Source organism: Pristiophorus japonicus, chromosome 20 (assembly GCF_044704955.1).
Source record: "Pristiophorus japonicus isolate sPriJap1 chromosome 20, sPriJap1.hap1, whole genome shotgun sequence".
Taxonomy (NCBI): Eukaryota; Metazoa; Chordata; class Chondrichthyes; family Pristiophoridae; genus Pristiophorus; species Pristiophorus japonicus.
The window spans coordinates 55,059,415-55,073,609 of NC_091996.1; positions in this window are offsets into that span (position 1 = coordinate 55,059,415).

Sequence of the window (14,195 nt, forward strand, 5' to 3'; positions counted from 1 at the left end):
ATTCATGCCGATTCAAAGAGTACGTTTGCAAGGGCTGTGCAACAATGGGACACCTCCAATGGGTGTGCAGGCGAGCTGCTAAGCCTGTTAAACCTGCAAACCACCATGTTGCAGAGGAGGTCAGATCCACGGAGGATCGCGATGAACCAGAGCCACAGATAGAGGAGGCAGAGGTACATGGGGTGCACACATTCACCACGAATTGTCCCCCGATAATGCTGAATGTTGAACTAAATGGATTCCTGGTGTCAATGGAGCTGGACACGGGCACGAGCCAGTCCATCATGGGCAATAAGATTTTCGAAAGGTTGTGGTGCAACAAGGCCTCAAGGCCAGTTTTAACTCCAGTTCGCACGAAACTAACAACTTACACAAAAGAACTGATTCCTGTAATCGGCAGTGCTATCGTAAAGGTCTCCTACGATGGAGCTGTGCACAAGCTACCACTCTGGGTGCTACTGGGCGATGGTCCCACGCTGCTCGGCAGGAGCTGGCTGGGAAAGATACACTGGAACTGGGACGTTGTCCGAGCGCTATCGCCCGCTGACGACACTTCGTGTGCCCAGGTCTTAAACAAATTTCCTTCGCTGTTCGAAATAGGCATCGGGAAATTCCAAGGAGCAAAAGTGCAGATCCATCTAATTCCGGGTTGCAACCCATCCATCCCAAGGCGAGAGCAGTACCATTCATGATGAGAGAAAGGGTAGAGATCGAGCTAGACCGGATGCAAAGAGAGGGCATCATTTCACCGATCGAGTTCAGCAAGTGGGCCAGTCCTATTGTCCCAGTCCTCAAGGGAGACAGCACCATCAGAATCTGTGGCGATTACAAAGTAACTATCAATCGTTTCTCCCTGCAGGACCAATACTCACTACCAAAGGCTGATGACCTCTTTGCAATACTGGCGGGAGGAAAGACGTTCACGAAACTAGATCTGACTTCAGCCTACATGATGCAGGAACTAGAGGAATCATCGAAAGCCCTCACCTGCATCAACACGCACAAGGACTTTTTTGTTTATAACAGATGCTGCTTGGAATCCGATCAGCGGCGGCAATATTCCAGAGATACATGGAGAGTTTACTGAAGTCGGTCCAGCACACCGTGGTCTTCCAGGACGACATCTTGGTTACAGGTCGGAACACAGTCGAACAACTTCAGAACATGGAGGAGGTTCGTAGTTGAGTCAACAGCGTGGGGCTCAGGTTAAAACGCTTGAAGTGCGTTTTCCTGGCACCTGAATTAGTGTTCTTGGGAAGGAGGATTGCGGCAGACGGCATCAGGCCCACCAACACGAAGATGGAGGCAATCGAGAACGCACCGAGGCCACAGAACGTGACAGAGCTGCGGTCGTTTCTGGAACTCTTGAACTATTTGGTAACTACTTACCGGATCTCAGCACACTGCTAGAACCACTACATGTCTTACTACGAAAAGGGGCGAATGGATTTGGGGCAAAAGCCAAGAAAATGCCTTTGTAAAAGCGAGAAAGTTGTTATGTTCAAACAAATTGCTTGTGTTGTACAATCCATGTAAGTGTTTGGTACTAGCATGTGATGCGTCGTCATATGGCGTCGGGCGTGTATTGCAACAAGCTAATGATTTCAGGATACTGCAACCAGTTGCTTATGCATCCAGAAGTCTGTCTAAGGCTGAGAGAGCCTACAGCATGATTGAAAAAGAAGCGTTAACGTGTGTCTATGGGGTAAAGAAAATGCATCAATACCTGTTTGGGCTAAAATTCAAATTGAAACTGACCATAGACCACTTATATTCCTGTTCTCCGAGAGTAAAGGGATAAATACCAACGCATCGGCCCGCATACAGAGATGGGCTCTCATGTTGTCCGTATACAACTATGCCATCCGCCACAGGCCAGGCACAGAAAACTGCGCCGATGCTCTCAGTCAGCTGCCATTGCCCAACACGGGGGTGGAAATGGCACAGCCCGCAGATCTTGCCATGGTTATGGAAGCATTTGAGAGTGAGCAATCACCTGTCATTGCCCGGCAGATCAAAACCTGGACAAGCCAGGACCCTTTATTATCTTTAGTCAAAAGCTGTGTGCTTCACGGGAGCTGGTCCAGTGTCCCAGTGGAAATGCAGGAAGAGATAAAGCTGTTCCAGCAGCGCAAAGATGAAATGTCTATACAGGCAGACTGCCTTCTGTGGGGCAATCGAGTAGTTGTCCCCAAGAAGGGCAGAGACACCTTCACCAATGACCTCCACAGTACCCACCCAGGCATCGTAATGATGAAAGCGACAACCAGATCCCATGTGTGGTGGCTCGGTATCGATGCAGACTTAGAGTCCTGCGTTCACAGATGTAATACACGCTCGCAATTAAGCAATGTACCCAGGGAAACGCCGCTATGTTTATGGTCTTGACCCTCCAAACTGTGGTCTAGGGTACACGTCGACTATGCAGGCCTGTTCTTGAGTAAAATGTTCCTTGTGGCTGTAGACGCGTACTCCAAATGGATAGAATGTCAGATAATGTCGGCTAGCACGTCCGCTGGCACTACTGAAAGCCTGCGGGCCATGTTTGCCACACAAGGCTTACCCGATGTCCTGGTGAGCGACAACGGGCCAAGTTTTACCAGTGCTGCCTTCAAAGAATTCATGGCCTGCCCCATTTAAACCAGCGTCCAATGGTCAGGCAGAGAGCAGTGCAAACCATCAAGCAAGGCTTGAAGAGGGTAACTGAAGGCTCACTGCAGACTCGCCTATCCCGAGTTCTGCTTAGCTCCCGCACGAGACCCCACTCGCTCACTGGGATCCCGCCTGCTGAACTGCTCATGAAGGGGCCAAGTTTCGGCCTGAGCTGCTCCTGTTTTTTTGGAGGAACTGGTTTAGAATAGAGTATCTTAGAAATTTGAATTCTCGGCATTTAGTGTGCTCCAGTTCTAGTCAGTTAGAACAGTTTCACTTTGGAACAGAATTTTCTTTTCAAAAGAGGGCGTGTCCGGCCACTTATGCCTGTTTTCAAAGTTTCAGCAGTAAAAACTTACTGCAAACTAACTTAGAATGGAGTAAGTGAAGATTTTTGTACGTTCGAAAAAACCTTGTCTACACTTTAGAAAATCAGGCATAGGTTACAAATTAGGCGTAGGGAATGGCGGGGGTGGGGTTTAAAGGGAAGTTTACAAACATTAAACACTTCAGTTTTACAAATAAAGAGCCATCATCAATAATAAATGATAAATATATCATTAAATCAACCAATAAATTAATCAAAAAAAATTAATTAAACAATTTTTTAAAATCAATAAATGAAACATTTTCTACTTACCGACTGCAGCACCGGGAGTCCTCCAACAGTGTGCTGGGACCCCAGTGTGTCTCTGTCTCTCTCTGTCTGTCTGTGTGTGTCTCTCTCACTCTCTGTCTGTCAGTGTCTGTGTTTCTGACAGCGAGGGGAGGGGGAGAAGGGGGGTGGGGGGGGAGGTGAGAAGGGAGGTGGGGGGGAGGGGGAGAAGGGGGGGTGGGGGGGAGGGAGAGAAAGGAGGTGGGAGGGTGGGGGGGAGGGTGAGAAGGGGGTGGGGGGAAGGGGGAGAAGGGCGGTGGGGGAGGGGGAGAAGGGGGGTGGGGGGGAGGTGGAGAAGGGGGGTGGGGGGAGAGCGGGAGAAGGGAGGTGGGGGGGGAGGGGGCGAAGATGGCGGGGTGGGGGGGAGGAGAAGGGGGTGGGGGGAGAAGGGGGGGAGAGGGGGAGAAGGAGGGGAGAAGGGGAGAAGGAGAGAAGGGGGAATGGGGGAGGGGGAGGGGAAGGGGGGGAGAGGGGGAGAAGGGAGAGAGGATGTAGGGGGGGATGGAGAGAGGATGTAGGAGGGAGGATGTAGGGAGGGAAGGAGAGAGGATGTAGGGAGGGAAGGAGAGAGGAGGGAGGGAGGGAAGAAGAGAGGAGGGAGGGAGGGAAGGAGAGAGGAGGGAGGGAGGGAAGGAGAGAGGAGGGAGGGAGGGAAGGAGGGAAGGAGAGGGGGGAAGGGAGAGAGGGGGGGATAAGGGAGAGGGGGGGAAGGAAGAGAGGGGGGGAAGGGAGAGAGGGGGGGAAGGGAGAGGGGGGGAAAGGGAGAGAAGGAGGTTGAACGGCCGGGCCCAAGACCTCGGGCTAGATTTACAGGTAGGTGGCGTCGGGTCTCGAGGAGGGTCGCGGAGGTGCGGGGGGGGGGGGGGTGGGGGGCGGTGAGGATTGTCGCGGAGGTCGGGGGGGGGGGAAGAGTCGCGGAGGTCGGGGGGGAGTGAAGAGTCGCGGAGGTCGGCGGGGGGGGGAAGAGTCGCGGAGGTCGGGGGGGGGAAGAGTCGCGGAGGTCTGGGGGGTTGGGGAGAGAGAGTCGGGGGGGGAGAGAGATTTGGGGTGGGGGGGAAGAGTCGCGGAGGTCCGGGGGGGACGGGGGCAGGAGGGAAGAGTCGCGGAGGTCCGGGGGGGGGGAGCGGTGGTCAGGTCGGGTGGGAGGAGCCTTATTCACGCAGCCCCAGTGAGGCCATTCGGGCCCCTCCACAGTTTTGGGCACCTGGAGCTACTGCACATGCGTGCCCACTGTAGCGCATGTGCAGAGGTCCCGGCACTGTTTTCAGCGCAGGGACCTGGCTCCGCCCCCTACAGCTCGTCCTGCGCCGCGCCCAGCTCCAGAGGACCTGCAGCGAGCCGGAGAATAGGTAAGTTTTTTTTAGGCGCACTTTCTGGCGCGAAAAATGGGCAGGCCCCAAAAGAGCACTTAAGGCAAGGCTCTTGTTAGTTCACCCTGATCTACATGAACAGATAGCGAGCAGGCGGCTTCAACAAAGTGCATACCATGATAATGCAAATGTGTCCCGCACGATTGAAATTAATGATCCTGTATTTGTATGAAATTATGGACAAGTTCCAAAGTGGCTTCCCGGCACTGTCGTGGCCAAAGAGGGGAGCAAGGTGTTTCGGGTCAAACTTTCAAATGGACTCATTCACCGGAAACTCAGATTCACAGACTATCCTGAGCAACCCACCTGGGACCCTACCTTTTTTGATCCCCCAACATACACACCAGTGGCAACCGGCACCACAGTTGACCACGAAGCAGAACCCATCATCTACAGCAACCCTGCAGGGCCCAACAAACCAGGCAGTCCAGCAAGGCCAGCTGCACACCAGCCCAGCGAGTGTCGAACAAATGATTCAATAATGGCAGCTTTCACACTGAGACGATCAACCAGGGCAAGAAGGGCCCCAGATCGACTCACATTGTAAATAGTTACACGATTGACTTTGTGGCGGAGTGTTGTTGTATATATGGACTTGTATTTACTCTGTACAGCCACCAGAGAGCTCATCCCTTGGAGTGCCAAGGGATCGCATAATCACTTGGGAGCACAGGTATTTAAGGAGGCTTCACAGGTTGGAGAGGCACTCTGGAGACCTGCAATAAAAGACTATGGTCACACTTTACTTTGAGCTCACAGTGTTCAATCTGACTCTTTCTCCATACACAACAACTACGATAGTAGGATATTAAAACTTGTTGAAGTATATGCACAGGGGAACAATTGTATTCTTGCTTTTAGTAAATAATGCCTTGTTGTGTGACCTACAAGGGAGCTTAGTGTTGTATGTCAGTGCACTGCTGTGCTTGCTGCATATCTAACTGGGAATGACTACTGTTGGTTGTTGCATCATGAATAATAACTCAAATTTTAACTGACTTTTAGACGTAACAGCAAGACCTAAAAAATATTCAACACCCCTTCAAAAATCTGCAAATTATACAGCCTTCATTTCTTCTGGTGAAAAATAATATCCAAATATACACGCACATCACAGTGACCTCAGTATGGCACAAAAAGCACACCATGTGCATGTTGATGTCATAATTGCAATTTGCATGCGTCTCCAGACCTGACATTTGGTCAAGAAAATAATGGTAAATTTGGAAGATTAAATAACTGACTCCGCTCTCGAGAGCAAATTAGTCGCCCGCTCTCTTCCCCCCCTCATCCCCCCCCCCACAACCCGCTAACATTACGTCCAGAAATGGCGTATTCGAGGCAGGTTGGTGTCGGGTCTCAGATTTTTAACATTTTAATGTACACCTCCCTCCCAACCCCTCTCCATCCCCCTCCCCGCCCATCATTGGGGCGGAGGTGGGAGCGAGTTAAAATTCCCCAAGTGTGACCATACAATTCCTGCTTGGGAAATGAATTGTATCTGGGGTATGAGCTGGAGAAAACAGTTACAAAACTTCACTAAAACGCTTCCATTTGGCATTTTTTACCTTGGAAAAAATGAAATTGTGAATGATGGACAAATATTCATGTTTCACAGAGACGAGATACTTAGAAACTTGTATTCATATTTCTATAGCTTTGTAAGGGAGTGAGTTAGAGTCTCAATAGTTAATGTTCCCTGATTACCTGTTTGTCGCACAGCTAGCTAAACTTTCTATCTGTGTGTCCTAATAACACTTCAAATATTTGTGGAAAGATGAAAATAGTTTAAGGTTGTGCGGTTGCAATCTTACCGGTACTGCCACCTCATAACCTTTGATCAGCTACTCCTAAGTATATACTGCTCTGCAGTGCAGAAATTCAACTTGTGCCATTAGAATCCAAAGCAGCTCCCGTACTTCATTTAGAAAATAATCTGGCTTCATAGAAAGAAAAATGAAATACCAACAAGAGCCCATGAGTGTGAGAGATAAGCAAGAGGAGAGAGGAGATTGAGAAGATATAAGTAGCAAAAACATGAGGAATGTTCAAATTCCAAGTGGAGACTATTAGGAGTATTCAATACTAGACAGGTGGGCCAAATCACCATTTCTCATCCTTGGTTTATCCTATTAATACTGTATTCGCTGCTCATGATGCAGTCTCCTCGATATTGGGGAGACCAAACGCAGATTGGATGACTGCTTTGCGGAACACCTCCATTCAATCCGTAAGGGTGACCCCGAGCTTCCGGTCGCTTGTCACTTTAATTCTCTACTCCACTCCCACTCTGATCTCTCTGTCCTTGGCCTCCTCGACTCTTTCAACAAAGCTCGAGGAACACCACCTCATCTTTTGATTGGGCACTTTGCAGCCTCCTGGACTCAACATCGAGTTCAACAATTTCAGACTATAACTTCTGCACCTATTTTTTCAGGCGACAGCTGTTTACGATTCTGCCATCCCCATTTGCAACATTTAATCCCTCCTGCCTTCCACCCCATCACAGACCCTCCCGTTTGTTCTTTCCTCCCTTCCCCCCTTTCCCTGCCTCTCACCTGCTTAAAATCTGTTGCATTTCTAACTTTTCCAGTTCTGACTAAGGTTCTCAGACCTGAAACATTAACTGTTTCTCTCTCCCCACGGATACTGCCTGGCCTGTTGAGTGTTTCCAGCGTTTTCTGTTTGTGTATCCTATTAATGGTCTGGTAACTGTGATTTTAATGATGACACACCACAAGGAGTATAGATCAGAACAGGTTCCCTGTGGCATGGCTACTAACCATCAGCACTTTGAATATATGGGGCCCATTTTGGAAGTTGCACTTGTGTGTTAATGGGTTACATCAATCTTGAAGCTGTGCTTTCCTGTTTTGCTGTCTTGTGTATCTGAACATATTGTTCTGTTTTAAAAAAAAATTATTCCCATTAAGTATCTTATATTATCAGCAGAATCCCCGTGGTATCCCTCACAGGTAGTTTCGGCTCTCAACCATGGTTGTCACGTTTAGCTGCTAACCTGGTCTATTCCTTAAGACCACAGCTCCAGTCCTTGCAGTGGGAATCCAGGTAATTGTCGCTGAGGTCACTAAAGAGCTCAGTAACTTGCTTATAAATTTCAGGCTATGGGTCAGTGATCTTTTGTATTTTTTAATGTTCAGCATTTGCAATATTGGGCCAGAATTTGCTAGCAAATAACAGTGAGTAATAACAGCGTTATTAGTGTGTAAAAATCCAGCAATTTGCTGTGAATTGAGAAGCGCCACATGTTGCTGGGTGATTTGCGCCGTTAGCCTCGCAAAATTCAGTAACTCGCCATCAACCTCCCCGTGAGTGTCAAGAAAATTCTGCGTTTGCGCTGTAAAAGGAAATTAAATCCGCTGCAGATAGTTAGGGCTGCTATTTCATGGAGCAAAGACCCTTTTCATGATGAGCTTTTTGTTCCTGCAATGCCACTCCACCTCCGAGACCCAGAAAGGGAACACTTGGAACTGTGGAGTCTCACTCCTGCAGGTAGTAAATTATTCTTTGAGGCTTTTGATTTTTTTGTTACTTCTCCTTTCTGTCTTTTTTTCTCTCTCCTTTAAATCAAATCTGTCCCTCCCTCTCTTTATTTCTCTATCTGTATCTAATTTGACTTTAATTGACCCTATGTCCCTCTCCATCATTCCCCCCTGTTGGTCCCATCATTCACTGAGGTCCCAGATGCCCCATTGCCCTTGCACTTCCAACAAGTTACAGCACAAAATAAATTGGAGCTGAAGAGTAAATTAAACAATCCAACTCATGGTGGATACTGGGAGCTGTCCAACTCCAGCAATTTCTGCGCCAATGTTTGATGTCTGATGTGATGGACACATGCTGGGTCACAATCCTGGAACTCCTTACCTGATGGCTTCATAGAAGCACCATCAGCACTGGAGGGGCAATAAAAATGCGACTTTGCCAGCATCACCCACATCCTGAGAACAAATGTTTTTTTTTTAAATGCTAGGTGCAAGATTTTTATCTACATATCATAAATTGACACAAGGGTTTTCAGAAAACCTTAAACATTTCAAAGGTTCTAAAAAAGATCATAGTTCCTCTTAAAATGAAAAACATGCAACAACCTCAACATACTGGCAAGGATATATTTAAATGATCAAGAAATGTCTGAAACATTGAAAACAAAATAAAAGCAACAACTTATTAAGATCTCATCTCATCTCTACCCATGGCAGAATTCAGGATGTGGGCATCGCTGGCAAGGGCAGCATTTATTTCCCATCCCCAGTTGCCCCGAGAAGGTGAGGGCGGACCTTCTTCCTGAACTGCTGCAATCCGTGTGGTGAAGTTACTCCCACAGTGCTGTTCGGGTCTCTCTCTTCCAACTCAGGGTGACCCCTCCTGAAATTTGCCCACCTCCTATTAACTTCCAGTGGGTCATCCCCATCATTAATGAGCCCCAACTCGTGGCTACATGCCGTGACGTCAGCGCCAGATATGGGCCGTGAGTCGGTATGGTTACTGGTGATGTTGCCGTGCGCATTACAGCTACAATTCTGCACAGTGGACACACACCTTTGAAACTACTGGTGAAACCTGGAGATTCGCTAGTTTCCTTGCAGCGCCTCAGCAAATGGACATTTGAAATTATGGAAAGAGACATTGATACCATTTCCAAACCCACCACCTTGCTGCCACAATTTCTGATCTACAAGGGGGACCCGCATGAATGTCCATTACCCCTGATTAACTTTGAGACCCATGCTGTGCAGAAAGAGCCCATACAGGGTGCCCCAGATGTCTACATCGATGGGTCCTCATATCACATTGAAGGATCTCCTCACACCTGATATGCTGTGGTATTGCCAGAAAGAACCACCCAGCGAAGATACAACAGACAGTCTTCACAATATGCAGAAATTGCCGCACTCTAACTGCTGTAAAGGAAACCTCAGATAGAGCCGTGAATATTTGGTCCGATAGTGCCTATGCTGTAAACACCATGCTCTTCCTGCCCCTATACCACAAAAATGACTATTGTACGATAGACGGTAAGGCCCTGGTCCATGGGACCTGGTTATGCCTGCTCTGGTCAAACCTTAAACAGCAATCCCAGCCCTGCTTCATAGGAAAGGTAGCTGCCCATAGAACAGGGGGTCCACATAGTGAGGGAAATTCCAGAACAGACAGAGCAGCCAAGGATGCTGTGATTGATGGGGAGATAGATTATATAGTTGTTGAGCCCTGCAATGCTGTTAGCAAGGCCTCCTCAACAGTTAACCTGGATTTAAAATCCCTGCAGCAGCAATACTGGTCATATGCTGTTGTAAGCGCCTGGCACGAGGAAGGCAGACCCCTTCCTCAACCAAGAGCCTGGGCTCCCAATACCATACCAGCCACTCACTGCCCCTGACTCAGATGAGCAGTTGCTATGTTCAAAAGAAAGCCAAACGCCTGTCCAGTGGTGTGTGTTGCACCAGAGGTGGGCCAGGAACTGCTTTCTCTCTTTCACTCTCACCCCACGTCAGGGTACTATTCGGCCCTGGTAACCTTCTACAAGGTAGCATCAACAGCTTGGTGGCCTTCCATGAGGGAAACAATTGACCAATATGTGGCACGATGCCTACCATGCCTGCAACACAATCCTCCCACATGCACTAACCGAGCCTTGCTTCAAAGCGCACCCCCACCTCAAGGGCCATGGACTCACCTCCAGATAGACTTCATTGGGCCAGTTCCACAGGCGCAAGGCAATTTTCAGCATGCCCTAGTGGTGGTGGATCAATTCACTAAATGGATCGAAGCATTCCCCTGCCGCTCCAACACCGCAATCACAGCAGCCAAAACACTATTGAATCATGTGTTTTGTAGATGGGGAGTACCAGTACAAGTGGACAGTGATCAAGGTTCACACTTTACTGGTAAAATTTTTACCCACCTGCAGGAAATGTTGGGGATAAAACACAAATTACATATTGCTCACCACCTCCAGTCGTCCGGAGGGGACGAAAGGGGGAACAGGACCCTCAAGTTAATGTTAAAAAAAATGTGCGCGGACCACCCCACTCAATGGGCTAACATGCTGCCAATGTGCTTAATGGCAATGAGGTCCACACCTCATCGAACAACAGGGGTCTCCCCATATCAGGCCATGATGGGGAGGCTCATGAGAACACCAGGCCAGCTAACACTAACAGGGGTGAGTCCCCTGACAATGAAAACATGTAGTTCCAAGTGGCTGGAACAAGTGGTAGATCACACCGATCGGATCAATCGAGTTGTGGCCACCAAATTGGGGAAGTTAAGAAGACAAATTAAAAGGTACTTTGACAAGAAAGTACATCCCTTTGTATACCAGGTGGGAGACTCAGTAATGATTCCAAATTATGGGAAAAAGAAGCTGCCTTTGAGCCCAGGTGGTGGGGACCACATAAGATTATAGACCGATTGAACCCCGCGGTTTATTTGATTCAGTTACCGGAGAAGAAGGGTGTTAAGTACAAGAAGTGGTTTCACATTAATCAGTTAAAAACTGCCAAAGAGTAAATACTGCACTGATCTTGTTTGCCACAGACCATGTTACGGATCCTTACGATTGTCAGGATGACACTGGCCAAGACCGAAGTCGAAGGAAGATGGAGAAGCTGGAGCTGCAGAATAACTCACGAACATCATCAATCATCAATGTGCTGTGAGAAGCGACGGTGCACTGAAGATACGGGAAGGGGTGAGTCCCCGCTGGAGATGTGATTGGGCTATAATAAATCCCCCATAAGGATATTTTCCCCTCAAGGTGGGGTGTTTGTAAGAATAAAAGTATTCATTAACGATTAAAATTGATTCTGTGTATGTATAAATGTTAAAAGTGTAGATTATACAGAAAGGCCTGAGAGATGCAGCATGGCTTTTGTGTATTGGAAAGTAATTAATCTAATAAAGAGATGGCTAGTCCAAACAGCCACATATGTGAGGAGAGCCAATAAGGAACTGCCCTGAGGAACAATGAACTTTAGGAGTATAAAGGACCCTGCAGCAACTTTTCTCTCTCTCTCTTGGACACACAGCATGAGACATCCCTGAAGACCAGCTGAAACAGCAAGCCGTGTGTCCAAACATAGAAACATAGAAAAAAGCCAGCAAAAGGGACGTAACGTATATCACTCGTTATTATAACCTCATTGTAGCTCTGTTATAACATAATTGACAACTGTTGGTAATGTGCATGTGTGTGTCTTTTTAAGATAACTGATCACTGCTGATAATGTGCATGTGTGTATGTTTTTAATAAAACCTTCCAATTGTTTTGAATGAATCATCTCATTGTCAAATATAAGCCCAGAGAGATTCAGAAATCTTACAAGGTGAGGACGGACCTTCTTCCTGAACCTCTGCAATCCGTGTGGTGAAGTTACTCCCACAGTGCTGTTAGGTAGGGAGATCCAGGATTTTAAGAACATAAAAAATAGGAGCTGAAGAAGGCCATTTGGCCCTTCGAGCCTGCTCCACCATTTAACAAGATTTTGGTTGATCTTCTACCTTAACTCTACCTTCCCGCACTATCCCCATATCCCTTAAATCCCTTAGTTCCCCAAAATTTATCAACCTCTGTCTTAAATATACTCAACGACTTAGCTTCCACAGCTCTCTGGGGTAAAGAATTCCAAAGATTCACAACCTTTTGAGTGAAGAAATTTCTCCTCATCTCAGTCCTAAATGGCCGACTGCTTATTCTGAGACTGCGACCTCGTGTTCTAGATTCCCATCCAGGGGAAACAATTTGTCAACATTAACCTTGTCAAGCCCCTTAAGAATTTTATATGTTTCACTCAGCGACGATAAAGGAATGGCGATATATTTCTAAGTCAGGTCGTAGTCGACAAGACTGATTTGCCTTTAGTCTTTCCTAACTATACACAGGACATGGACTCAAAAAACATTTTCGCGACAACCTTGCTGTGATTCCATGTGGTCTTGGCTCATCATCAGCCTGCCGTCTTGTGCGGTGGACGCTGATTTGCTGAATTCCTTCAAGCAAGAGCTGGACTTGTTTCTGACTGGGGGTGGAGAAGGTAGGTACTGCAGGGAATTCAGGATCAGAGTGATCTCCTGGACTACTTTTAATCACCTAGATGGGTCGGAGAGCAATTTCCCAGATTTTTCCCTCCAAATTTGCATGGTTTTTTTACCTGTTTTTTTGCCTCTCCCAGGAACTCACCTGTTTCCAGGTGGGGTGGAGAGTATATATTATGACACACAAGGTATTGCAATTGTGTGGGATGGGCTTGATGGACCATAGGCTCTTTACCTGTCCGTCATTGTTCATATGTTCGTATGTATCTCCCAATTAACAAATGAGAATGAGAACAAATGGCATTTCATTTTCAACTCTCTCATTTGTGGTGTCACCACATTTTGATGATGTGTACAAATTTCTGTTATAACCGAGCATGGCTAGCATTTGTCTCTTGCTCTGACTTATTTCCTAATCTACAATTCAACTGTTCAAACAGTAAATATATATATGGGCTTCAGTTGATTGCAGATCAAAGTACAGCCAGTGACAGAACAATTACTCATCATGTACCAACCACCGACTCCCATTACATGGGAATTTTAAACTCATAGCTGACAGCGAAACAAATATCTTCACGCTCCGGGTAGGAGTGTCTGAAAATAACCCTGACTGCCTCCCAATCCATCATACATACGTCAAACAACAACAATTACACTAACACAGAGAAAAATCTGAGTTGTCTGGTAAACTGATGCTGTGGTTTTCTGCTACTGAATACCTTGGGTGAGCGGGGATGTGGATGTGTGTGCTTTTATGTATTTGCATTGCTGAGTGCGGTGGGGGCGGAGGGAAGAAGCAAGGCACAGAGAATCAAGCAGAAAGCCTTCTCAAGGGTTGCAAGCCTTCAAATGTATGCTCCTAGTTCTAATCTTTGAAATGTTGCAGAGTAGTCAGGAAAGGAAGATTTTTTTTTTATCAATGGTGAAAACTGCAGTGAGAAAATGATAAATTAACTCGCTGATGCCGGCGGTGAGGGACTCCTTGATGGGCTGCTGTTGAAGGTCAGAGGGAGATGGTGGCACATTTTTCTGTTGGACACAGTCCTTGTCTGGCAATTATGTGGCATGAATTTTATCTGTTGCTTTTCAGCGCAAGATTGAATGTTGTCGAGGTATTGCTGTAAACTTTAATGATGCCGTCTTAAAGTACAGCATAGGTTCTAACTCTCAGGGGTGAATTGGGCAGAATTCCCTGCCTTGTCCAGGAATGTGCTCAGACATGCTCAAAGCTGCATGTGTGACGTTATGGAGGCTCACCTAAGACTATGGAATTTTTGGACTTTCCTCTTTAATGACTTGGATTTAGAAAATATATGAGTTTTGAGCAACCTGCATAATTCAGTCATTGAATCTTTACTGTAGGGCACCCGCTTTGATCAAGTTGGTAATCACACTGCCCTGTGTGGTGCAAAGCCAAGCAGACTGAGAAGACCACAAGTTTGATCATTGATCTGTTA